We start from the raw sequence: 11277 nt of genomic DNA on the forward strand, positions 1-11277 counted from the left end.
TGTTTTTACCATTCAGTGAAGTGGAATTACACGGACCAGATCAGAGTTTTTAGAAATTAAAGGGCAGCATTTATTTTCTGCATATCTGAGCGTAGCAGGAAGAAATTTCCAACTCCATTGTGTGTGTGTGTGTGTGTGTGTGTAACATAAAACTAGAGGATTGTACTCTAAATATAATCACTTTTTTTCTGCATAATGAGATTATGGATGTTTATATTTTTGATTTTTCACTTTCACATCCCTCAATTTTTCTGTCATGAGCATGTATTAGCTGTTTAAAACCAAAGATGGATAAATGCTATTTTTAAATAATTTGTTTACATCTTTTAGTCATTTTTGTCTAAACCCCAACTGTTAAAAAAAACACATGAAGTATTTGGTCAGTCTGTTACACACACACACACACACACACACACACACACACACACACACACACATATATACACACATACATACAAATATATATAAAAAAGTCATAAATTCTTTCTAACTTTAACCTTGCTCTGTTGTAATCCCTTTATTCCAAGATCACGTCGTATGTCCTTTTTTCTCTTAAAGTTTCAAAATGGCCTTTGGCCAGATGCAATAAAATTTTGCCCTGACCTGACATAAAGAATGGAGTATGTATATGAAAGCGCTTTGAAAACCTTAAAGGACTTGAAGAACGTCTGGTGGTATTGGTGGTGGGAGGCAGGGCAGTCGAGGGGTAGGGGGAGGAGGCACAAGAGGAGGAACGAGGTTGTATCTTTTCATAACATAAGTTTCAAAGGTCCTTCCTGAATTAATTTGCAAACAGAAGTAAATGGCGTCACTGTGTGGCATTCCTGAATGCTCACAATTTTTTACAAGTTAATCCCAGGCCTGTGATAACATGGTACATACCTTCAAGCTGACATTTTTCTGTATCATTTGCTGCTAAGAGCAATGGACCTCCTTCAATACAGTCAAAACTACTTCAGAGCTATTGTTCTCCTCGTGTGAATCCGGAGGCCACCTCCTGTATCTATATTGTTAAGAGTGGTCCTAGAAGGGAGTACTCATTAGGACAACTTTGAATCTGAAAACTGTCTCTTGAATTTGGGTTTTTTATTTGTTTGAGAGGAAGGACCTACAGATGTCAGAAGGACAAATTCTAAGAACACTCCAAATTTGGATCTCCTTAGCATCCCTCTCCCTCAGATTAAAAGAGGAATGATTTGTTGACAAAGAGTCTGTCTTCACTGTCCAGGTTTCCCCGTGCAAGCTTACGGTGGAATAAGTATGCTTTAATGGTGAAGAGCATATGACATGAAGTCAGACATCCCGATTCACATCCGAGCTCTACCACTTGTTAGTTACATGACCTTAGAGAAATCGCTCAACCTGTTTGCCTTAAATGCCTCAGCATACATGGGGATTATAATAGGACCAGTTTCATAGGGTTCTTGAGAGATTTAAATGCATCGATATATGGAAAGTGTGATGTGAACAGCATCTGGCCTTACTAAGGACTCCATAAGCGTGAATTGTTATTAAGAAGGGAATCCTATCCAGACCACCACAAGCCTCTGAGGTTTACAACCTATCGCCCCTCAAGGAAGATAATCCTGAGATGGCCTGGTAATTCTGAGAAAGAAATACTTCTCATAGTTCTTCACAGTTCAAGCGTGTGTGGTGGTGACCAATGTGTGCATGAACAGATGTGGAGTGAGCCTTCTGAATTCGCTTTGGCAGCAGCAGGGCTGCGTTTGTGGTGAGTTAGCCACACTTTCTGGCTTGGTTGTCTCTGGGATGACTCCATGGCCCTGGATGTAGTTTTGTGACATACGCAACTGGGACAGGGTTCAAAATACTGGTCTTATGCCTCATAGAAAGCAAGCAATGGAAATTGCATAACACAAAAATAATGTTGAGCTCATGGATTCACTATTTTCTCACCAGCCTTTCTATACTAACGGCTCTCAAACAGGCATTGGAATGAATACTACTGAACCATATCAAAAACCTAGAAAATGTGATGCACAAAGTTGTGCTTTTACCTGGAGAGTCCTTCTCTTTCCTCCCTTTTTTTTAAAGATTTTATTTATTTATTCATGAGAGACAGAGGGAGAGAGAGAGAGAGAGAGAGAAGCAGAGGGAGAAGCAGGCTCCCAAGGAGCAGGGAGCCCGATGCGGGACTCGATCCCAGGACCCTGGGATCGTGACCTGAGCCGAAGGCAGACGCTTAACCATCTGAGCCACCCAGGTGCCCTCTTTCCTCCCTTTTTTGACCAGAGGAGAAAGTACAACTAGAGAGGAGGGAGAAGAAGACTCTTTGGGTATCTGTTAACATTTTTTAGAAATAAGAGTATTATTTCTAGGGCATCCTCACCATACCCTCGAAAAGTGACTTTCATATGATTTCTGGCTTTTATGGGGTTTAGCCAGCTCTTTAGCAGTCTTTGGTAAATTAATATTCACTGAAATTTTTAATAAACACACAAAAATTTTCTAGAGGGTATTAAAAATTGATCAGTTGGCTTAATACCATACCTCAAATGCCTGCCCAGAGGGTAAGTCCATCTCATAAATACACACTTGGGAAAAATGTTGAAGTCAGTCCTAAGCCACCCCTGCTCCATTTTAATTCATTCACCAGACAAGTAGTTCTGGGTATTATTCCCTCTGTCCATTCTTTTCTATCTCTGGATCCTTTCTCTCTCCAGATCTCCCATTCCCTTTGTTTTCTCCCATGATGTTAGATTATTAAATATATATGCTTTAATAGGCTCATAGAAAAGAAAACCACATCAGATTTGTTTTGGGCAGGAGGGGTCAGCCTGAATTTCCAGAGTAGGGCTCAATCCTCTACCACACATTTCCTCCCACTCCAGGGATTGCATTTCATCTTCTATCCATCCAGCTAAGGAGAACAGAGGCTAATTTAGGAGCCTCTTTATGCCTGTACATATTCAGCCAGAGGGGTCACTGTTGATTGATGCAAGACACTCTGTCCTCCAAGAGCTCGCCAAGTCCCTGCTGGTCCAGAGAGAAGCAACCAACAGTAACTCACCCTTTAGTGCCTGTGCATTTCTGTGCCTCCAGCTAGAAACTGTCAATAAAAACCAGAGGCAACTTATGTTGCCTTAGATCACTAATAAACGCCTCACACCACCACCTCAGAGCCCTTTCACAAAAATGTACTTCTCTACAGATAGATGCCAAGCCCCAGCAGCCAATTACTACAGAAATGCCTCAAAGGCTTGAAGGAGGAGGCAGGGAGAGAGAAGGGGCTCTTTTCAACGATAAGAGTTATATGCTTCCTCCTAATAAAAATTGTTCCCTTTTGTGGAATGCTTCCTCTAAGCCAGACACTGGGATACGGTTTAACCTACATTATTTCATTCATTTCCTACAATTCTGGGACTCCAAAGCTCCAGCCCATTTTACAGATGAGGACACGAAGGCTCATGGGGGTTAAACAGCTTCTACTTTCTGCTTCTCTACTCCCCTGGCCCCCCCTAGGTGGGCTTGTGGGTGTGCGTTGCAAAAGCAGCTGGGAAATGCCCAGGTGCCAGGCAATTCAGGTTGATGTCTGGGCTTCAGAACACGGCCACTCCTTCTCTTACATTGGAAAAAGACTCAATGGCTCATCTAGTCCACAGACTGCTGGAAACAGACTCCACTGTATTCTGTCCATCATCCAGATGTTGTCAACACCTCCAGGGCCTTCCACTTTATTGGTCAGTGTGGAATATTCCGGCAAATTTCTTTTGGTACCACAGAGCACTGGGTGCCTACTCTGTATATGGCACTGTGCTAGGTTCTACATAGGCTTAAGGGAGTGGAGAGTTAAATTAAAAAAAGAAAAGACAGCATGGTCAGAGTCTTCTACAATTATTTTCAATCATGAAACATTCAAAACAACAACAACAACAACAACAACAACAACAACAAACGGCCCCTGGGTTAAATGCTAGGGATAAAGAGAACAAACATGCCCAGGCCGTAGATTTTATCATTTCTTTTCATCCTTTCTTTGTTCTATCCCTGTTTCCTAAGGAGTCTTATTATCTCTCTTTATACATACAAGTCTTGGGCAGATTATGTGGCAGGATGAAGTACCTGCACTGACCAAAAATCCACTTGGCTACTAACTACAGAAAAGCTAATGTATCCACATCCTGAAAAGACCATGTAGCTGGTTACGGTCTGACAGGTTAGAGCTGTCAGTTTCCCACTTCATCATGCCTCTGTCCTGCAAGAACTGAACCACAGACTATTATAAACTTTTGACTTTTTCTCAACCCTCCCTGAAAACTCACAACACATGAACATTAAATACCCAAGATGATTGCTTATCTGTAATATGTATGGCATGAAGGACCCGGGGGATGCTTCCTTACATCCCTTCTAACTGAGCTGTTCTGCAACGTTTCTGTGAAGTGAAGGAGCAGACATAAGCTGTGTCCTCTTTGCAAGAGAGCCGAAGAGCCTCTGGATATGGTAGATCCAGGCCTGAATTTTGGGATGAGGGTCATCACCCATTTCCGGTGTGGAGAAAAATGACCTACTATTTTGAAGATAATACTACTACTAAGGATGGTAATATTTTGTCCTTCTGCAGTGCTTCCCTATTTCTCAAGCACGTACACAGCATGGTTTCCTGGGCTCTATGCACCAAACTTTACACTGGTATAAACATTTTAATATTCTTCTCAGTGATAACACATCTCTATATTTCATTTGATTGCCACAATCAGGAAGAGAAATATTGCTGTGCCCAGTTTACCAAAGAAGAAACTGAGGGTTAGAGAGGGTACTTTTCGCAGGTTATAAAGCTAGAATTTAAGCCCACATCATTCTTGGCAAAGTCCAGCTCTTCAATAATCTTCATTTGGTGCACGGGGAAACTGAGGTTCTTCCTTAGGGAATCATGGAAGAACTAGATCACATGTGCCTAATCAGCCACGTTCCCCACCTCATGGACAGGAGTCACAGTGTTAAGTATGGACCATGGCCAATGAAAGCTTGCCCAGAGCCTTTGTGTGGACTGCAAATCCAGTCTACTTCCAAAAGCCAGGCTCTAAGAGAGGGGTTTCTGTTGACACTTTCTCTGTATGTTTTGTTATGCTTGTTTTTGTTGGCCTAGAGAACCAGCAGCCAGGGACAGCAGGATGACTTTGAGCCAAGGGGCGGGCTGTTCACACCCTAGGGACAGGAGTGTTTCACTAAGTTGCTGCCGCTTGAAAGGACAGCCGCCACGCCGTCTTGCTCTCTCCCGGTTTTGTTATCCCTGAGATAATAAATAAAGGCTCATTCTGTTGTGTCCAAAAGACCCTTTTCAGGAGACCTGCTCTTGCTGGAAGTCTCCCGAGCCTCCTCACCTGATTACAGTCAGATGCTGGGCATTTCAAATTAAATTAGAACAAATAACAAAAATGAAAGGAGAGTGGGAAGGAGGAGGCACAAACCAGCAAAACTGTATTCATGGAAAGTAGCCAATGAGGAAAATGGAGCCTGAAAAACTCAGCTGATGTCAGCAGAGATTGACGTTTGCTGGCTCATCTGAGGCTAAAAAGAGCCACAAGTGAGAATGTGTAGGGATGACAACTCCAGGTCAGTTTTGTATAGAATATTCTGATGTAGATATGGGCAAGAGAAACAGGAAGATGTTTTAAATCTAGACCTGAATTTTTATGGCTCTCAGACTACGATACGATCTCTATTTGCTTACACGATGGTGTAAGCAACCTACAAGCTACCGATCTCAGAAGGTGGTAAGAATATTTGTCCCACTGTGCCACTTTTTCCTCTACCAAACCCTGCCAAGGACGAAGTGGCATTTGAGCTCGAAATTCTGCTCAAGATGTGCCTAGAGAGACCCACTGGAGTGTGGATGGATGGGAAGGCAGATGAATTTGTGTAGTACCTGCTCCCAATATTGCTCTAATGTCAGTAAGATAGTTTAAAATCACATGGAAGGATTCAGAGACCAAGAGTACAGTGTGTCCATTACCAGAGTAATTTAAAACAGAGTCCTTATAGTTCCATTAAAAACAACTCGAAATCAAGCAGCCTAACGAAGCCGCAGAGGCACTTTGGCCTCCTTGATACCACTTTACCTTAGTTACACCTTCATCACAGTTGCCTGATTCGTTGCTATCACCTATTTCAACTGCCCTAAATATTGCTGGATCCTAGAACAGCATTAAGATATTTGATAAGACAATCTAACTTCACCATCCAGATGCTGAAAGGACATTTACATTTAATGTGCTTTTTCAATCCTATTAGCCCAAGTAATATATTGTACAGTAAAATATATTGTCTTATTACCGTACTTTCATCATGAAGAAACAATGAGCACACAGAAACATAATTCATATTATACTGTCTGTCACTAGAGAAGGGTTCTTCAACAAACTCAAACTCAATCTGGATAAAATAAGCTGCTTGATGCTAGAGCGTTCACTTATCTTGTGCCAAAACTAGTTGCATCCACATATTAAAGGCCATTATTAACTAGGCAAAGAGATTCAAGAGAACGGAACAGATGATTACCTTCTAAAAGACATTCTTGCACATAGCATTAAAAACACGATTTGGTCATGCGGCTGTCCCCGCACATCACTCTTCACTTTGATTTCCACTGGCCAGGCAGACGTAAAACTTCCAAGTCTCTGAAGGAGCTGGTGCTACTGGGTATTACCTCAAAAGTGCCGGGTATTACCTCAAAAGTGTGACAATTCCTTTATTAAGAAAACAATAAGCATTCGGGAGTGATCAGTGAAAATGTCTCTTAAGGCCATTTATTTTTAGCTGAGCGTTGTTGTGACTGTTTCCATGGCTAAACCATGAATATGTTTTCTGCACAAGCCTGGTCAGCTAGTGGCCTTAATTAACTTCCAAATGGAGAATGCTGTGGTTTACCACTTTTTAAATATCCACCACACCAAGTTACAATTTCACCCTTCCACACCTCACTTAGTCAAGATACCTCAGAAAACTCATGATGCTGAATTACTGGTGATTTAAAAATAGGTACCACGTGTAATTATCAGACTGAACACACAGGCTGTGAGGAAAGTTTACTAAAAGCTGGGCAGCTTTCATTTCCAGACTGAATGATATAATTTGTAAATTGAGGCAACAGGATAAGTCACTCAGAAAAACTAGAACAAGCTGTTCTTACTCATCCAAAGGACTTTAACACATATTTATTAAGGGCTTGCTTTGCATTCCAGATACTGAGTATTCTTCCAGATTCTTCACATCTAGGAATAGCAGGAGGTGGTAAATGGAGTTCAGGATATGGTGAAGAGGGAAGAGGGCACCCTCGACATTCAAGATTTTAAAACAGTATGCCCCCTAGAGAAGGAAGAGTATGAAATTACTCATCGAGCTAATCTACTCCTAACATACAAGTAGACTCACCAAGCTCATTTCACCAAGAATTTTATTCATGAGGGAGATGATGCAGTTTGAGATTCAATCGAGATAGAATTAGTTTCTGTGATTAGCTAGGTGAGTGGTTAAGGTATAGTAATAATGATATCATTATTCCTTCTCTCCTCTCTCTCATACAATACTCTGAGACACATTCATACACACAGACGCACACAGACGCGCGCACACACACACAGACACACACACACACACCCTCACCCGTATCTGTTTGGATTTGGCTTTGTGAATCTTCAACTAGTGTTGTCTGTGTTTCAAGTTGTGTACTCCCAGGGAAAAAAAAAGTGAATTCACCTCTCGTCAAAATTCCACTGTGTATAAAATGGTCTTGGAATCTGAAGGAAGGGGAAAAAAAATCCTTCTACAAAGAGAACATGTGAAAAGGCCAAGGGAGAGCATAACTGAAAAAAATATATAAAAATGCAAATTTTCCTAAACTCCAGCTTTGGATGGACTGAAGCATAAGTGAGAACTTCAACAAAGCAATAGAAAAAGATGACAGCTCAGAGTTTCAGAAATTTAAGACAGCAGCAGGATTAGACACTTTGGGTTGTCTTCGCACACATTTCTTATGGGAGTTAATTCCATTTGACATGCAAGACCAAAGCAAGATTACAGAGGCATAGCCCCATGGCGAGGTGTATGCTGTAGCTAAAAGCTAGGATTTGAATAATTGTGCAGGCTTACTCCAAGAATCAGGCGAGAACAGAATGAATGGATTATTACAAGGAACTTTGTACATTTTTAACTGCTGGACTTAATAAAATACCCTCTATGTGAGAGTAATGTTATGGTCGTCTGCACTCACTCTAGCTGAAGTTTATAGTAGGATCCATCAAAAATGAGGAAAAACAGAAGCTGTTTTTAAAAAAGAAAGAAAAGAAAAGAATTTTGTAATGAATGACTAGGCTGGGTCGTGCCCCTGTGATTTACAGAGGAACAACAAATTTGGAAAACTTAAGATCAACACATTTAAACCCCCCCTCACCCCCCAAAGGTAGAGGGAATTCATTTCCTGTGCAAAAAAAGTTTGAGGAAAAGTGGAGAGTAGAGTTCAGGGAAAGTGGGCCACAAAAGGTGGATTTTTACTTCACTATTTCAGCTCGTTAGGGAGGTCATTTGTTACTGAGAAAAATTACTAACCCACACGTCATTTTATATATATGTATAAATGTGACCTCTTTTCGTTGGAATCTGTGGAAGCACTTGTCTGTAAAAGGCAGAAAGAGTAACAGTTCTAAAGACTTCTCACTGCTTAATTAACTGTCCAGTGAGAATTATTAAAATTCTCTATATAATTCTTATTTAGCTCTCATTAAAGTGAAAGATACAAATGCTGGACAATGCAAGGTTCAGAGAAGCTTTAAGAAAGGAGAGTTAGTCTTGTAATAGCAGAGAATTATGAAAAGCCGCCCATTAACAGTAGCCAAGTAGACCTTTCATTTTAAAAGTCACTGATGCAGATGGGAAATGATTTGATTTGATTTTCTCCCTTACAATATTCTTCATCTCCTCCCTTTGCAAGAGCCCACGTCTGATCCTCCAGGAGCCCTGACCAGCCCAGTGAGGAGAGAAGTCAACCCCAGGAGAGGAGGAACTGCTCTGGGGTTGCGGCACTGGGGCAGCACGCCCTCTGCTGGGAAACCAGTCTGCAGTCCAGCCTGGGAAAATCCCCCAAAGAGCCTGCCCCTGGGAAAGCAAAAGAGATGCGCATCTCTAGGAGGGACCCACTGGTAGACAAGTGGCATCTCTTTCTCATCACTGCAAGAAGAGATGAGAGAAGGGACAGGAGAGGGGCTGAGTGCTTGATTTAACCCGGACTCCGATACGGCTCCCCTCACAAAACATGTCTGCCAACGTCAACCTGCCATGCAAAATGGCAGCAGGAATGATGAACACATTACAAATTTGTAGACCCTAAAATTAAACTCCACCTCATTTATTTCATATTTCAGCATGCTGGGGATGGCTGACATTACAGGCACACATCTTTCCTGATAAGCTCTGTTGTTTCCTTCCTGGCAAAGGGATTTGTGCTCTGTATGGATGCACTCAGTCTTCTTGAAGCCCCAGCTCTGTGTAGTATAGCTAGGAAAGAGGAGGCATGCTGCAGTAATCTGCAGAAGAAAGTCGTCGAGAATCGTAGCCCTGGGAGGAAAGCAAATGGATATGCTACCAAAGGAAGATAAAGAGCTAGTCTTTCCCCCTTTGTCTCTGTGCATCATTTAGATCCTTGCTACTAAGAGTGATTCGCAGACCAGCAGCTTCAGCATCACCTGGTAGTCTGTTAGAAAGGCAGGAGCCCAGGTCCCACCTAGACCTACTGATTCAGAGTCTGCATTTTAACAAGATTCGCGGTGATTCAGAAGTACACTAGACTTTGTGATGCACCACTGTGGACACTGGAGGTGTCTACACTGGAGCTAATCGCAAGCAAAACTAGAGCACTGAGCTTTACAAGTGGAAGGGAAGCCCAGATACCACCTGCCTCCTTGGATAAGGAAACTGAGGCTCTGAGAAGAATATAGTTCCTTACACATCTGGGAAGGAAACTTTACATAGGCCTGAATTCAGTCTGCGAGGAAAGCTGGAAAACACGTGAGCTATCACAGACTTTTTTTTTTTAAGATTTTATTTATTTATTTGATAGACACAGCGAGAGAGAGAATACAAGCAGGGGGAATGGGAGAGGGAGAAGCAGGCTTCCTGCTGAGCAGGGAGCCCGATGCGGGGCTTGATCCCAGGACGCTGGGATCATGACCTGAGCCGAAGGCAGATGCTTAACGACTGAGCCACCCAGGCACCCCGCTATCACAGGCTTTTGCAGTTAGCCTCATCACATACTACAGAACCAACAGAATGTGGCACCAGCACCACAGTGATGCAGGGGATCCTTCTCATGTGGGAGGGACCTTGTCTTCTTCTAATCCGCTCCATACTACTGAAATGACTTGTTGAAATTCTTCAGCAATTGACATAGAAATGAGATTCTGCTATCCCTTCTATTCACATAATGATTGATGAAACACATGGGGAAATAAATTGAATTATGTTATAATCTCCTAGGGAAACATAATTACGTTTTAAAGCATTCCCATGGAATCCTAAAAGCCTTATATTATGTAGACAGTGACTTCTACTACATGATCAATAATTATATTAATTGAAGATAATTATTTTGATAAGATGGTGTGACTTTGGGGCTCCACTTATTCTTGATCTGATGTATTGATCAAATAGTAAAAACTTAGTTGGAGCCAGAGCTAGATATAGAGAATTCTTTGGAAGATCCAGAAAGCTTTATGATATTTTTGCTAAAGTGTACTAGTTTGTAATTCTTGACCAGTAATTTGATGCTTATTCTTGCAATCCAGTGGGTAACATTCCATTCACTATTCTTAATTCTATACAAAGTAGATGCAAGCGATCATCAGCATGTAACAGGTAATATATGAAACATAAAATCCACTATTCCTTGAACTTTCAAAATTCCAGAACATCCAATACATTCTTTGTCTGTGTGTATATAGGACCGCTGAGCACATTCAGGGCAACTCCGGGGCAGTGAGCTAAAAGAACTTGACTTCAAGTTAACAATGCTCAGAAAGTTGCCTTGAGCATGGACCCTTAAACATTCACTAACTTTCTCTGCAAACATCTCATTGTGAAGATCAGCCCTGGAATGCACATCTGGTAGTGCACACTTTAAGCAGAAACTGAGACTTCTAGTTGATTCCCTCTCTGAGCTTTCCAGACACACCCTTGATGGGTAGGTACCTACTCACCTTCATAAAAGAATTAGGGATCATCCACAGAAAGTCGAGTGAGACAGAAATGTAAATTCTAAATAAC

Source organism: Zalophus californianus, chromosome 8 (assembly GCF_009762305.2).
Source record: "Zalophus californianus isolate mZalCal1 chromosome 8, mZalCal1.pri.v2, whole genome shotgun sequence".
Classification (NCBI taxonomy): Eukaryota; Metazoa; Chordata; class Mammalia; order Carnivora; family Otariidae; genus Zalophus; species Zalophus californianus.